The sequence below is a fragment of the Balaenoptera acutorostrata genome, chromosome 3 (genome assembly GCF_949987535.1).
Source record: "Balaenoptera acutorostrata chromosome 3, mBalAcu1.1, whole genome shotgun sequence".
Taxonomy (NCBI): Eukaryota; Metazoa; Chordata; class Mammalia; order Artiodactyla; family Balaenopteridae; genus Balaenoptera; species Balaenoptera acutorostrata.
Genome location: NC_080066.1, coordinates 128,028,496 through 128,042,200, shown reverse-complemented (window position 1 = coordinate 128,042,200; position 13,705 = coordinate 128,028,496). Strand labels below are relative to the sequence as shown.

The 13,705-nt window shown below is 33.5% G+C and overlaps 1 protein-coding gene across 3 annotated transcripts in view; it reads left to right on the top strand.

The window, feature by feature from the left end:
• The window catches only part of MDGA2 (MAM domain containing glycosylphosphatidylinositol anchor 2), an 814,155-nt gene that overhangs the window by 418,091 nt on the left and 382,359 nt on the right, over positions 1-13,705 (top strand). The window lies entirely within an intron of this gene.

The following is a 13,705-nucleotide window of genomic DNA, read 5'->3' as shown; positions in this document are numbered from 1 at the left end:
TTCTGCATTATACCCACTCTTTTCTGTTTGTTCATATCCCTTGCAGTCCAGACTCAGTTGTGCCTCAGGATCTTAGTTCACATTGCACACTTGGGTGGAACTGACAGCACGACTCCCTCCAGTTTTCCCAAGCCCTGTTAGTCTTTTAAGGCCTGTGTTACCTTCCAAGCAGCCATGCTTGAAGGCACTAGCTCTATTCCCTTCTTTTTATGCCTCCTTTGGGATTTTTCCCACACAACCTAAACTTGACAAACATCTTGTTCTATGTTGTTTAAGTTAAATGTCATGGTGATGCATACCATAGTGAAGTACTACTTTCAGTAAGTTTCTGGTGACAAGGATTTATTAGAAAGCTGTCTAAAATTATATTATTTGAGAGAATAACATGTATTCAATTATGGACTCTATAAACAAATGTGACATCTCAATAATATAAATTTTCCTGGGAATACCTTACCTTCAGCTCCAGAGAAGATTTTTTTTTTTTTGGCCACGGCTGCGCAGCATGTGGCATCTTAGTTCCCTGACTAGGGATAGAACCCACGCCCCCTGAAGTTGAAGCGTGGAGTCTTAACCACTGGACCACCAGGGAAGTCCCAGAGAAGATCTTTCTTATGGGGATCTAGACATGTGTTTTCAGTAGTTATGTCCATTTTGAAAGTTTAAATAAATAAATTCCTTCACACAGTAACTTTTCAAACATGTTTTGACTGATAAGAATACTTTACAGCTGAGACAATTAGGCTTTTTTGGGAATCCATGTTGTCCAAATATAACCTTGATTGAAAATCACAGTTTTTAAGTAACACAGTTTTTAGGCTCAAGTATGTTTTCTCTACATGAATATTTATACTTTAAAACCTGTCCTATCATTGTCAGTAGGAACATGACTGGCATATCAGTGCTGAGTTTAAACTTGGCAACCTTGACATCTAAAATTGGATTATAGTCTTAAGATTCATCTGGTACTTGGATTTTGATTTGATGTTGGACTGGTCAATTGAATAGAAGTTCATTTTTATAAACCATAAACAAGTGAGCAACTTTATTTCAGGTGCTGTTGCCATAACTATTTTTGGAAATGCTAAAACAATAGGATTAATTTTTTTTTTTTTTTAATGCTTGAAGTCATGGTTTTAGAATCATCAACTACACTGTAGATTTCTATTTCTTTTTCTAAACTAATTCGTCAACACTGGTAGAACTTGGAACAGAGTATAGGCATAGAATACAAAATACAAAATAATCTGCAGGTAAGGATTATATTTGCAACAACAAGCTGAGGCAGACTATGGCTTAGATTTAACAAAAATTCTAATAAATGATATTAGAATTTATCCTTGAATCCCTTGTTATAGGTTGTCTTTTAAAAATCTTCCATAAAATATTAAGTTTATAGCCATCCTGGAGAGATTTCATAATAGTAAAATATGTATCTCTCATTAAACCCCATGTTCTGATCATAAGTTTCTAGACTTTAGAGCTAATACCTACCTAAAATAAAATTTAGTACTAACTCCTCATTATTTTGATAAGGAAATTTATTTTCAGAAGAGGAACCTGCTGCAATGCTGATTGATATAAAATGAGGTGATTTTATTAGATAGATATTTTGAAATATTTGTGACACTATATTAATATTTTGATCAATTTGGGAAGATTTATTAATTTAAATTAACAATTTCTTCCCACGTAATTTTCTAAAATTTATTATAGCAGAAAAATTGGACCATGTAGGTTTTATAAAGCAACTACCAAATGTATTTTTTTTTTTGTTTTCTCTGTGTTACTATTTTGAGAAGATATAGCTATGTTTCTTAGTTTATCATGACCTATCATTTTGTTTCTTAAGAATTCTAAAAACATTCCAAAATGAAGTATAATTCCTTTAAAAGTATATTTATAAACAAGCAGATTTCATAACCACATAACTTATTTTTTGGTAAAATCTGACCTAGTCATTTATACAAATATTTCCAATCAAAAGCTCATCAATTACAATTCTTCTTTTGCTGGGAAATAGCTTCTGAGGGTCTGAAAACTAACAGCTATATGTTTAAGAAAAACATGTAGGATTAGTTCTACTTAAACCTGCTGTTTTCAAACATATTCATTCTTCACATCTTATCCCCAAAACTATGCTAAAACAATAATAAAGGAATAAAACAACAACAGTAACAACAACAAAACACATATCAACCGTAATAGAGGGAATTGGAGAGGAGATGACAGAAAAACAATTTTGAAGGAAAAGAATCAGATCAGGGAATGGCCACTGCTCCGCATACTAAAGAAAACTTGATTCAAAGCTGTCAGTATGTAGGAGGACAGAATTAGGCATACTGAAGTGTTACAGAATTCTTAAATAACTCAGGAATTGGAGACACCATTTAGCTCTTAGAGTGTAATTTAGTCTAAAAACAGAAGTGGTTGAAGGTCTATATAAGAAGAGTTAAATACTCAGATCTCCTTTCACATTTCACACAATTCAGTGCCCAACTACCTCCCTTCTCCCACCAACTTCCTAGTCAAATCCCTGCAGAAGGCTAGAAATTGATTTTTGTGAGATGTTGAACCAGAGAAACTTTGAACTAAGAAACATGGAATCATTGAAAACAAAGGCAACGTAGTCTTAAATCAGGGTTATTAAGTGAAAGTTTACATACTCAACACAATCCCTTTTGACACTTGGTTCTGAGAATTCCTTTCTGGTGGAATATTGGAGAATTCCTTTCTAGGAAAATTGATGATCTCTGGAGAAAAGGCTACAGATCCTGACAAAAGGGTCCTTGTCGAAACAACCTCAGTAATACACTCACAGTGAAGCCTACTGTTGATCAACAGAGCTACCAATAAGCTCTTTTATAACTGAGTCTAGATGTGAGTATACCAGATAACCAAACATTTGAGACAATCTTCTAAAAAATAAAAGAGAGAAACCAAGAAAAATAAATGGGAAAAAGAATTCAGGAAACAAGGATACTTCAGGGAGCCCAACTACAAAATAAAACACAATTATTGATATTTTTAATTAGTATTCTCAGAAAAAAGGGGAAATGTTGCATTCACATAACAAGAATAGGAAAAGAGAAACAAGGAATTTTCAGAGAACATCAGTGAACTCTTAGAATATTAAAAACGTTAACATAAAAATCAATAAAAGGGATGGAGATAACGTTGACGAAATCTTAAAGAGAATAAAACAAAATTTAACAATCAAAGGGATGGAAGAAGAAGGAGAAGATAAGAAGATTAGAGAAATGGTCCAGCTAATCTAACGTTTGAATAGAATTCCAAAAAGAGAAATAGAGATGAAGAAATTATTTTCTAAAAAATTAATTAAAATTTCTATCATATTTAGACATACGTTTCTAATTAAAAAACACCCACTAGGTGTCTAGCACATAGAGTAAGCAAGATCCACACCAAAACACATCCACATGCAATTCAAACACTAGGATAAAAATGAAGATCTTAAATGTTTCCAGTGAGATTTTCATTTTTTCCAAAATGATCACATATAAAGAATTAGGAATCAAAATGGCATAATAGAGATCAGAAAGCTAGAAGACGATTAAGTAAAGCTTTTGAAATTCTAAAGGAAGACTATTTTCAAACTAGAATTTTTCTACACAACCAGACATATTTTTTTCAGGTATTGAAGAAGAAGGAAGACATTTTTAGACCTATAAGATTTCCAAATTAGTTCTGTCATGTTCCCTTTCTCAGGACACTACTTTTATGTATGTTCCACCAAAACTGATTTAAAAAATAGGAGATTGTATATAGGAAAATATAGAAGGGAATCCCAAGATGATAATGAAGCAAAATACCATGATGATAGCTGTGCCTTGGAAGTCAAGAGCAACCAAGACAGACACTGAGTCTGAGAGAAGAGGCTTCATGAAGGATGTCTTCAGGAGAGAGATGCAACCAGTGGGTTATCTGATGGTTTAGAGAAGGATTTTACACTTCTCATGGAAAGCTTAATAATATGGTAATGATGGGTGTATACATGATTGAGGAAACAAAATGTGAGTGTTAATAACAGAACACAAAGAAAAAGTTGTATGAAATGAAATGTAATTGAAATATATTACCAGGTTCAACTCTGAAGATATACTTGGATAGTTAATGGTAACAATAGCAGTTGACTTAACCATAAGTATATAAATATAAGGAATATGGGGAAGGAGGAGAGTTAGTATAAGAGAACTAAAGGCTTCTCTTCAACAGGAAGAAATCAGTAAGACAACGTGAAAATGGAAAAAAATCTATAAAGAGCAGTTAAACATTTAAAAATATGAAGGCAAGACCAAGAATGGTTAAGAGATGCATTAGAAAGGTTGCCTCTGGGTATTAGAAATACTTCAGGTTGTGTTTTGTATAATCATTGGCTTTCTAAACTATGTGCATGTATACTTTGATAATTTTTAATTCGTAAAATATAGATTTGAAGATTTTGCCTTGGAGGTCCTTGTTATTAAGCTCCTAGAAGTGAAAACTAATCCCATTCCAGATTTTATCAGAGGATTGTTGTCAATTCTGATTATATTTACACTTTTATTTAATTCTCTGTAAGAATTGATGTTTTTTGATATTTGACACCAAATCACCAAATAATAAAGTTGACTGAAAAGGTATCTTACAAGAAAAGGACAGACAATAGCATAGGGAACATTGTTGCCACATTCTAACTAATTTCCCCCCAACAGATAGAATAAAACTCTTTCACTACCATTTGTTTACTGGTGTTTTAGATGAAACATTTACAAAGTAAATTTTTACCCTTCTTCATGCCACAAATATTTGAGAGGCTATTCAAAATATAGTTGCATTAAATTTTATGAGGCTAAGAAGGAATTTATTACATAATTTGTACCTTCATTGAGTTTGGACTACTTAAAGAGACAACATGAAATATATAATTTATTTAAATGGGACACAAATGTTAAGCAAGAAAGTAAACAACATAAATGATGCCACACAACATGAATGATGTGTCAAATGGCACAAGAAAATGGAAGAGTGAGATGGTACTGTGGCCTCTTATCATTAAAGAAGTAGGATTGACATTGTAGTTTGAAGGATGAGATTTGACATGCATCCGAAAACTTTTGGCAGTTTTTTGTCCTGAACTCTTTTTCCAGGATGTTTGTGTAGCAAACAGCCTTAGGTATTAGAGTCAGTATCTGCCTCCAGAGCAGAAGGAAGATTTGCTTCCTGACCAGGATAATAAAGGTAATGTCTCCCTCAGGGACAAAGATTAGGTAGGTTTGCTAGTAGGACCTTTTAAGATCAGAAGTTTCTTAAACTCTGGATTCCTTAGCTGTGTCACAAACTGTGTACAACATTCACTTGGACTGCTCCCACATTGCTCCCTTGGAAATTGAAGGAGGAGAACCTATGACGACATGAGGCTCATCTGAGACTTGGGTGATAAAGTCCTTTGCTTCTGACCCAGGAGTCTCATGTCTCTGTGAGCTTCCATGAAGCTGTGGCAAGCTAACTTGTTAGCTCGTAAATAGGGAAAATACCCGACTCTTCAGAGTTCTTACACAGTAGGTTTAAATAAACAGAAGGGAAAGCCAAATGTATTCCATAATGAGTGAGTAGTTTGAAGACACAGAAGAGAGATTAAGTGAACTGTGTTTGGGGAATAGTGACTCAAATGGTGGGTTTAGAGGAAGAATGAAAGCTTAATTTGAAAAGTGGGCTGTCATATTGTGTTGAGATTTTACTGCTAATGTTTTTAGACCATATGAATGATTATCTGCTATTCATGTGAAATATAAAATGAAGAAATTATAATTTTAGGACTTCAGAATTACTGATGAGAATCAGCATTCTCCTAATACTAATACTGCTTCATTTGACCTACGAAACAATGGCCACTCATAAGGAACTCCAATATCTGTCTTTGGAGGAAGAGAGTATATTCTACAATATGTAAAAAAAAAAAAAAAGAAGTAGGTTCACAGAATTTTTAAGTCCTCGTACTAAAATATATTTGTTACCTTGAGATTCTTCAGGGCATTTAAACAATTTTTTGAGAATGTGTTTCCATAATTCTTTCACTTATTCTCAGCCATGACTGTATTCCTCACAGGGTAATAGAGGTCATACAACTTTAAAGGTTAGGGTTTGATTAAAACTTATTCTTAATTCAAAAAGAAATTAGATTCAGAGATGTTAGCTTAATAAGTTTTCATCTGTGCAGACACTGTTCACACATGAGACAAATCTTTTCCAATATCCATTAAACATTTTGTAAGCCTTCTTATTTCTGAAACATACTCCCCACTTTAGTTTCACTTAGGTAGATTGTTGCATTTCATTATATTCAGAACAAGCAGTGAAATTTTTTGTCCTTGTCTGTTAGATTTTTTATTACATCTTCACCTGAGAAATTAATGGGAGATTAGGATGACATGTTATCAATTTATTCTTCAGATATAATTTACCTGTGTTAGAATTATAAACGTCACAGTTAAAAAATATTGGCAGTGAGTTGTTTGAGTTTATTTTTATTAGACCCATCAACATGACTTCTGGACAACAAAGTTTAGGAAAAATGTCTACAACAACTAATGGAAATTCTGGTAGCAAGACTACTGCCTTAAGTCAATCTCATGAAACATAATTTTCTCACCACCACCCCTCCTCCCTTGGGTTGGAAGGTCTTAATGATGCTTGATATGGTAATTACGATGCTTATTAAAAATGGGTTGCTGTCATGGTAATTATCCTGTTAATAAATTTCAAGACAGAATTTTGCAATTTTGTGTATCTGCAGGTGAAGAATGCTTGCTTATCAGAGTTATTTACTCACGGGACATGTGACCAATCTAATTCCCGAATAACGTTAGCATTACTAATAAAAGAACTTAGTAACACACAAAAAAACCCTTTAGTGAAAACTACAGTGAGTATATAGAGACTCCTACTGGGTCAAAGACCATGTCAGCGTCATGCTAAGAATGCTTAAATTCCTGTAATCTTAGACATGAATAGGCAGATAAAGATGTATATTACATTCCTTTTAAACCCATCTAATTTCTTCTCCTCAGAGTCTTACATAAAGTGTACTTAGCTTCTGTAATATATTTTCAGCTTACAAGTCCTTTACTATTCTTTTTCTTGTTCAATTTTTTGTGCAACATTTGTAGATTTTTAAAAATTATGTTGCCTTTCCTAGGACTTTAAGTATGCAAACATATGTCTACTCTTTCTGTCGCGTGACCATTTTGTATATATGAACAAAGGCAATCTGACTCCCTGCACCTTTTTTTTACTGATTCATTACTCCTATGTAATTTATTGTTGTTTGTATGAGACAGTTTCCAAACATTTTACCTTCTAGTGGACTCTCCTACCATGCTTAAGTTTGTCAGTATTTCCCAAAAAAATTTTAGTATAGATATCAGGTGATCCACACAGTCTAAATTGGAAGTATTATCCTTATAATCAAGAAATTTGTATTCTTGCTAATAAAATTATTTATTTTGGATTCTTTAAAAATTCAAGCAATAATATTTTTACTGTGTTGATTTGAATTGGCTTGTGGTAAGAATGTTCTTCACATAGACATTTGAAAATTTACATTCTGTTAACATTTTTTGTGCAGTTGATTATATTGTAACCTGAAGGCAGAATCTTATATTTATTCCTGTTTAATTTTGTCTTATTTTTATCTGTGCATAAGTATTTTAAGATTTTAAAATATTTTTGTTGTAGAATTATATTTCCTATTTATTCATTTTATATTTTTCTATTTTGTTTAAAATATTATTTGTTTCCTAAATTTCATCAAATTCATTGCTAAAATATATCCTAGGGGCAAGACCAAGATCAGCCCACTTTAATATGCTGTACTAAACCGCACCTCCAAATTTTAGGCTATCAATTATGACCTGCGTGCGATAGACACTTTCCAGATGTTTACCAAACCGGTGTTAATTTCCTTAATACACAGATGAACTCTGTTTCCCAGTCTGTTTGTCTAGTGGGGTCATGAGACAAGTTTGGCCAGTGGAATGTGAGAGGAAGTGACATGTGCCATACTCAGGTTGAGTGTCTGAAACATCTCACACAGTTCTGTACAGAGTGTCTTGATTTATCTATCTCTCCATACAGAGGCTCCTGTAAAGTGTCTGAGGACCCCTTGGTTTTTGGAGCCACACAATGGAAAGATTGTGAATAACAAAAATCACCATTTATTTATTTATTTATTGGCCATGCCACGGAGCATGCGAGATCTTAGTTCCCTGACCAGGGATCGAACCCATGCCCCCTTCAGTGGAAGCGTGGACTCCTAACTACTGGACCTTCAGTGAATTCCCCAGAGTCACCATTTAGAGGAAAGCTACCCAGGAGACCTATAAGAGTAGGAGAAATTGCATTGCAATTTTCATGAAAGGAAGATTTTTTTGTTGTTTTTTAAGCCACTGAGGTTTTAGGGATATTTGTTATACTTATTCTAATCACTATTTTCTTGATTACTACTTCCATCTATTCTCCATTTCTACAGTGTATTTATGAAATTATAGAGAGTCTTCAAAAATGTTGGTCATTTTGTTCTTTTTAGCACATTTTAAGGGTCAGAAGTAAATACACTTTAACAAAAACAACCACATGAAAGAAAAGAAATCCATTTATTGATTATGTGTACTAAATGGATAAAGTAGGAAAATTACTAATTTCTCAGATTCCAATTTTACAATCCTTGCCCACAGTGTAGGAAATACTCCTGGTCTAAGACTTCTCTCCCTTGGAACTCTACATTAATATCTTCTGCAGCTGAACCATTTTCTAGTTTGTCATTTTTCCCATTCTTTCATGAAACAAGAAGGGTAGGACTGTGTCTCAATGGAAGAATATAATGCCAATATGTCAACTTCATTCTATGACTTATTCTTAGTTTTTATAATGTTTCAAATTCTATTCATCAGAAGAGGATCCAATTTTTGTCTAAAGTTGCAACAACTGAAGTATGAAGAAGTAGTTGCTATTTACTTAAGCAGACCAGTTTAATAAATTGGGTTAATCCAGTTTTACATTTTGACCTGCAGTATGTTTTAGACAAACAAGATTTAGTTTCTAAAGCTAAATATTAGTATAGATTGTTTTAATAAGAAAAGAATATTCATCTGTGAAGGATGGTTCCTATAGCAAAACTGAAATCTGATTACCATTTTTATTCTAACCCCATGATTAATCACAGAGATAATATTTAAAAAGAGTTCCTGCATGTGTAAAAGTGGAGACTGTAAAAAAAAAAAAAAAAAGATTTCTCTCAGTCATGATGTACCCAAAATACAGAATTTCCCTGATCAACTATTGCAGTAGAAAATGTATTGGTGACCTCTGATACCTTCTTCTCATTCTTTATTTCTGGGTACACTGGAGTGACTTCCAAATGCATGTACCTGAAAATTCTTTTCCTAGAGATTTTTTTGGTTTCCAGAGTCTACTCTACCCATATTCTCAGCAGGCAGAAGTTTTGAGAAATTAACACTCACCCCCATATCTTTGAAAAATTTATTAGTGGGAGTTGGTCTACAAATACCTCAGCTACCATGGTCCTTGGATGGGATGACTCAGAGAGACTGTTTCACTGTTTCCCAGAGTTCCTTGGGAAAATTAAATTCTAATTCTTCACAATTGTCACCAGTTTAATAATGCATCCTTTATATACATATATATGTATATATATATATATTTTTTTTTTTTTTTTCCCCACACACTTTCCCAATACCTTATGGGTGTTTCTGGGAACACTTTTCAAATACCCATTTTGCATTTGAGTCTTTGTCATAGAGATTGCTTCTGGGGGAACTCAAAAAGACACATATTGGTAAAGGGAAATATGATGATAAATTATTCTAGAATGTTAACAGTTTGATTTTAGCTTCAGGAGCAAGCTACACATCTGACGCATTTGTATTTTCATAACCTTTATCAAAAGTTATTTTGTACATAGTGAGTGTTAAAATATTGATTAGCACATATTTTGACTCATCTAATTTGCAATATAATTTTCATGTAATTACCCAGTATCTTTTTAAATAATAAGTTCAGGATTTTGTCCAGCATCAATTTCAAGGTATAATTTTTTTATTTCATCTCTAGAGAAGAGGAAATCTTGAATACTCTTTTATTCTCTTCTATTGGTGAGTTTCATTTACAGTTGTCAAATTTAGTGGAACAGATTCTGAAGCATATCCCTGGGTCTATAGAAGACTTAGCTCTTCTTAATTCCCCATAAACATTGCCTATTTCATACCTGTTCACTGCTTCTTATTCAGAGAACATAATGGAAGAGTTTCTTTGAAACCAGTTTAGCCCTATCTTTCTCAAGCTGATTGTTTCTCATTCATTACTGATCAAACACACCCTCCTAAGAGCTATTCACAGAGCACCGACTGGAATCCTTTCCTGATTCCACAGGCACGCAACCAGAGTAGCTACCAACAGCTTTCTCTCAGTTGCTCTGCACCTGTTCCAACTGCCTTTAGGTCGTTGTGCTCATTCAACCTGATTCTGAAAATCCCAGGCATTCAGAGCCTTCTGGACTGGAGGTCCCCAAAGGCTACTTCCAATTATAGTCAGTCAGTTTGCAATGTTATTTGAGGACCCACTATATGTAAAACATTCTAACTAGAAGGTATGGTGAGAGATAAAACAAAAACACAAGGCCTTTGCCCTAAAGAAGTTTACAATTAGTTGGAGATTTGAAAAATAGACATAAAAAGGAACTTGTTTGAAAAATAGGCTGGTGAATAAAATGTGTATGTGTATTAAAAGTACTAAGGGAAAAGTGATATGAAATATGACATCAATTAGAAAGTCTTTCCACTAGGTATATTAAAGAATTCAAGAAAACAGGTATAATTATTACATCAACGTGCACTTAATTGCTAGGTTGTTAGGTAAAAACTATCAATTCTTGAACAAACTTATTTACTGAAAAGTAGCAATGTTTTTCACAAAAGTTGGTGACTATTCTAATGGGCAGCTATGTTGATATTTTTATGTTTATTTTTACCAACAAGTTGAAATAAAATGTTTGTGTCTAAATTCAGTAAAGGTTCTTTCTCGTATCTAAAAAATTATTTAAAAGTTTTATCTGTCATTTTAAAATGGTAAATTCATTGATTAAACCAAGTAAAAGGACCTTTAGAAAACAGACCATTGGCTATGTGAGATTCCTTAGCCTAAAGTTAAATGACAGGCAGATGTTCCTGCTGAGTCAACCAGGGACTCAAGATTGGTATTCAGTGTTTTGATTTCCAGTTCATGGACCCTCTGAGTCTAGTTTTCTCCCTGAGGATAAAGTCTACTACTATCAAATCTATATTGCATACATATTTCATTTAAAAAAGTTAGAAGCAATATAATTTGTACAAATAAAGTAGCAAATAAAATGATTTGAATCTGAAAAATATGTATGAGGATGTTTAATTCGATTTATTTCACATGTTTTTAAATCTAGCAAATTCTGAGTCTCACTGAGAGGATAAAGTAAAAGTTTGAGTAGTAAAGTATTACACTTGAGGCTATTGATGTGATTAATACTTTATCTGAATTTCTTCAGAATGTATTACAGTCTCAAATTTATAACAGTCCCAAGACAACCTAGTAAGCTTTGCTCTGCAGCTCTGTCTATACCATGAATCAGATGAAATAATTTGGAATATTAATTCTTGGCTAACTTTATAAGACAAGATGGAAAGATACTCATAGAGGGTAAAAAAGCAATTAGATTTATATAAGATAAGAAGCTCTTTAAAATTAAAATGACTTCTACCTCCAAATTTAAATTAAGGCAAGATTTTAAAAAAGTTTTTTTTCCTTTGACAATTAAAGAAAATGGTTCTTGTCAGCCTGACCAAGGATATGACATGTGACCTTGTTTTGATACTTCATATTTCGAAAAACTTAGCTCTCTTCTCTTGATAGAGGGAGAAATTAACAGTTTTTAGCATCTGTCCCATACTAGTATGGCTGAACACCATATATTAAAGTATCTGAAAAGTACGCCTACTTTCAAGCTCTTAAATTGAAAATGAAATGAAAGCATTTAAACTCTGCTAGAGTGCAGCAGTTTTGTTTGTTTTGTTTTGTTTTTGTTTTTAATTCATGGTCACTTGGGTTTGACACTAGGCTTAGAATATAAAAATTCATGTTTTTTTATGAGGTAACTATGAGGCATATATGTATTCAAGACATCCAGATGGCTGTGAATAAAGTCAATTTCAGCCATTTTCAGGTGTCCATCCCTAAGAGTTATATTCAAAATGTGGCGTAACACATAAAGAAAGGCTTTTAGAAATCTTTTCCAATGTTCAGAATGAGCTAAATTAGAGAAAGGGTAACAGATGCTGTTTTGTAATCCCACCTCCAGCTGTTTTATTCCAGTCCCTCAGCGGAACGCCACACCTGCTTCCTGCAGACCTCTCCTACAACAGTAGTGCTCCTCTTGAATTTATCTGCATGTCATTGCCAGATCCATCTCTCTTAATTCAGGGCTCATCGTAATACCTGTCACTAAAAATTCTACATTCATTCTGTACTTTTTTACTAATAAAACTCCACATTCCTTGTGCTTGTTTTTTTTTTCCTACTTTTGACATGTAATCCTTCATCCTCCCAAACCGATGTCCTCCTCACCTCGCCTCTCCTCTTTCTCTTGCTCTCCGTATTCTAGCTGACCTTGGCCCTCTCCTGCTGCTGAAGGACCTGGACTTACTTCTGTCTACACACTGTGTTCCTGTTGTGTCTTCTGCATCCTCATCTCCTCTGTTTTGACCAATTTCCCAACCTTGCTTACCCTTCAAGCTTCCTTGCTGACTTCTTGAATTCTTTTCTTCATCTCTTCTCCTGGGAATTATAACTTGTTTTTTTTAACTTTATACCTCAAATATTTCATGTAATTACCTGCCTCTTTATGTTACATGTACAATATGCTTTGTGAATCCTCCAGGACATTTTAAGATTCAGTTTTTAAGATTTTTAGAAAGGTTGTGGTGAACATACAGTATTTTTTGTAACATCACCAGTGACTCCATGATGAAAAATATTAATATTCTCTAGCCCTCTCTATACCCTGAGTTATATCAAACATGAAGTGGGAGAAATGAACTTTATAAATAGCCTCAAATCATTTGAAGGCAATGTTTGTCATTACAAGAGCTCAGGCCATGTCAGATTTTGTTTTCAAATGGGTTATGGAAAATCTTTCCTTTTTGAGAGCTTCTTGTTCTTTAGAATTGTGTGGGAGAATTTGTTTAATTGTACATAAGGCTCAAGGTCAATCTGTATCAATAGTTGTTTTGTATGTTGACAGGTATTATATAATGATTCATGCCTATAAATTTTGTTTTTCTAAAGGCCTTGTAAACTCCTAGAGAGCAAGGATCACCTTATGTCATTATTTAGTATACTCCTGTCCAAATGACCAGCTCAATGATGAACTTGCAATAGGGTATAAGAAACGGGTGTTTGTGGAGGGATAGATTAATTTCTGAGGTGCACCTAGGAGTAAAATCAAACTACTTGACCTAATCTCTTTCAGAATGTGTATTTGAATGTTTATCTTTCTTTAGACGTGTGGCCCTTCTTTTATGACCTCCAAATTCTTAGAAATAGCCTATATAACTTAAATTCTGTGATTCCCCATTTCCTGTCATAACATTGCCAAATA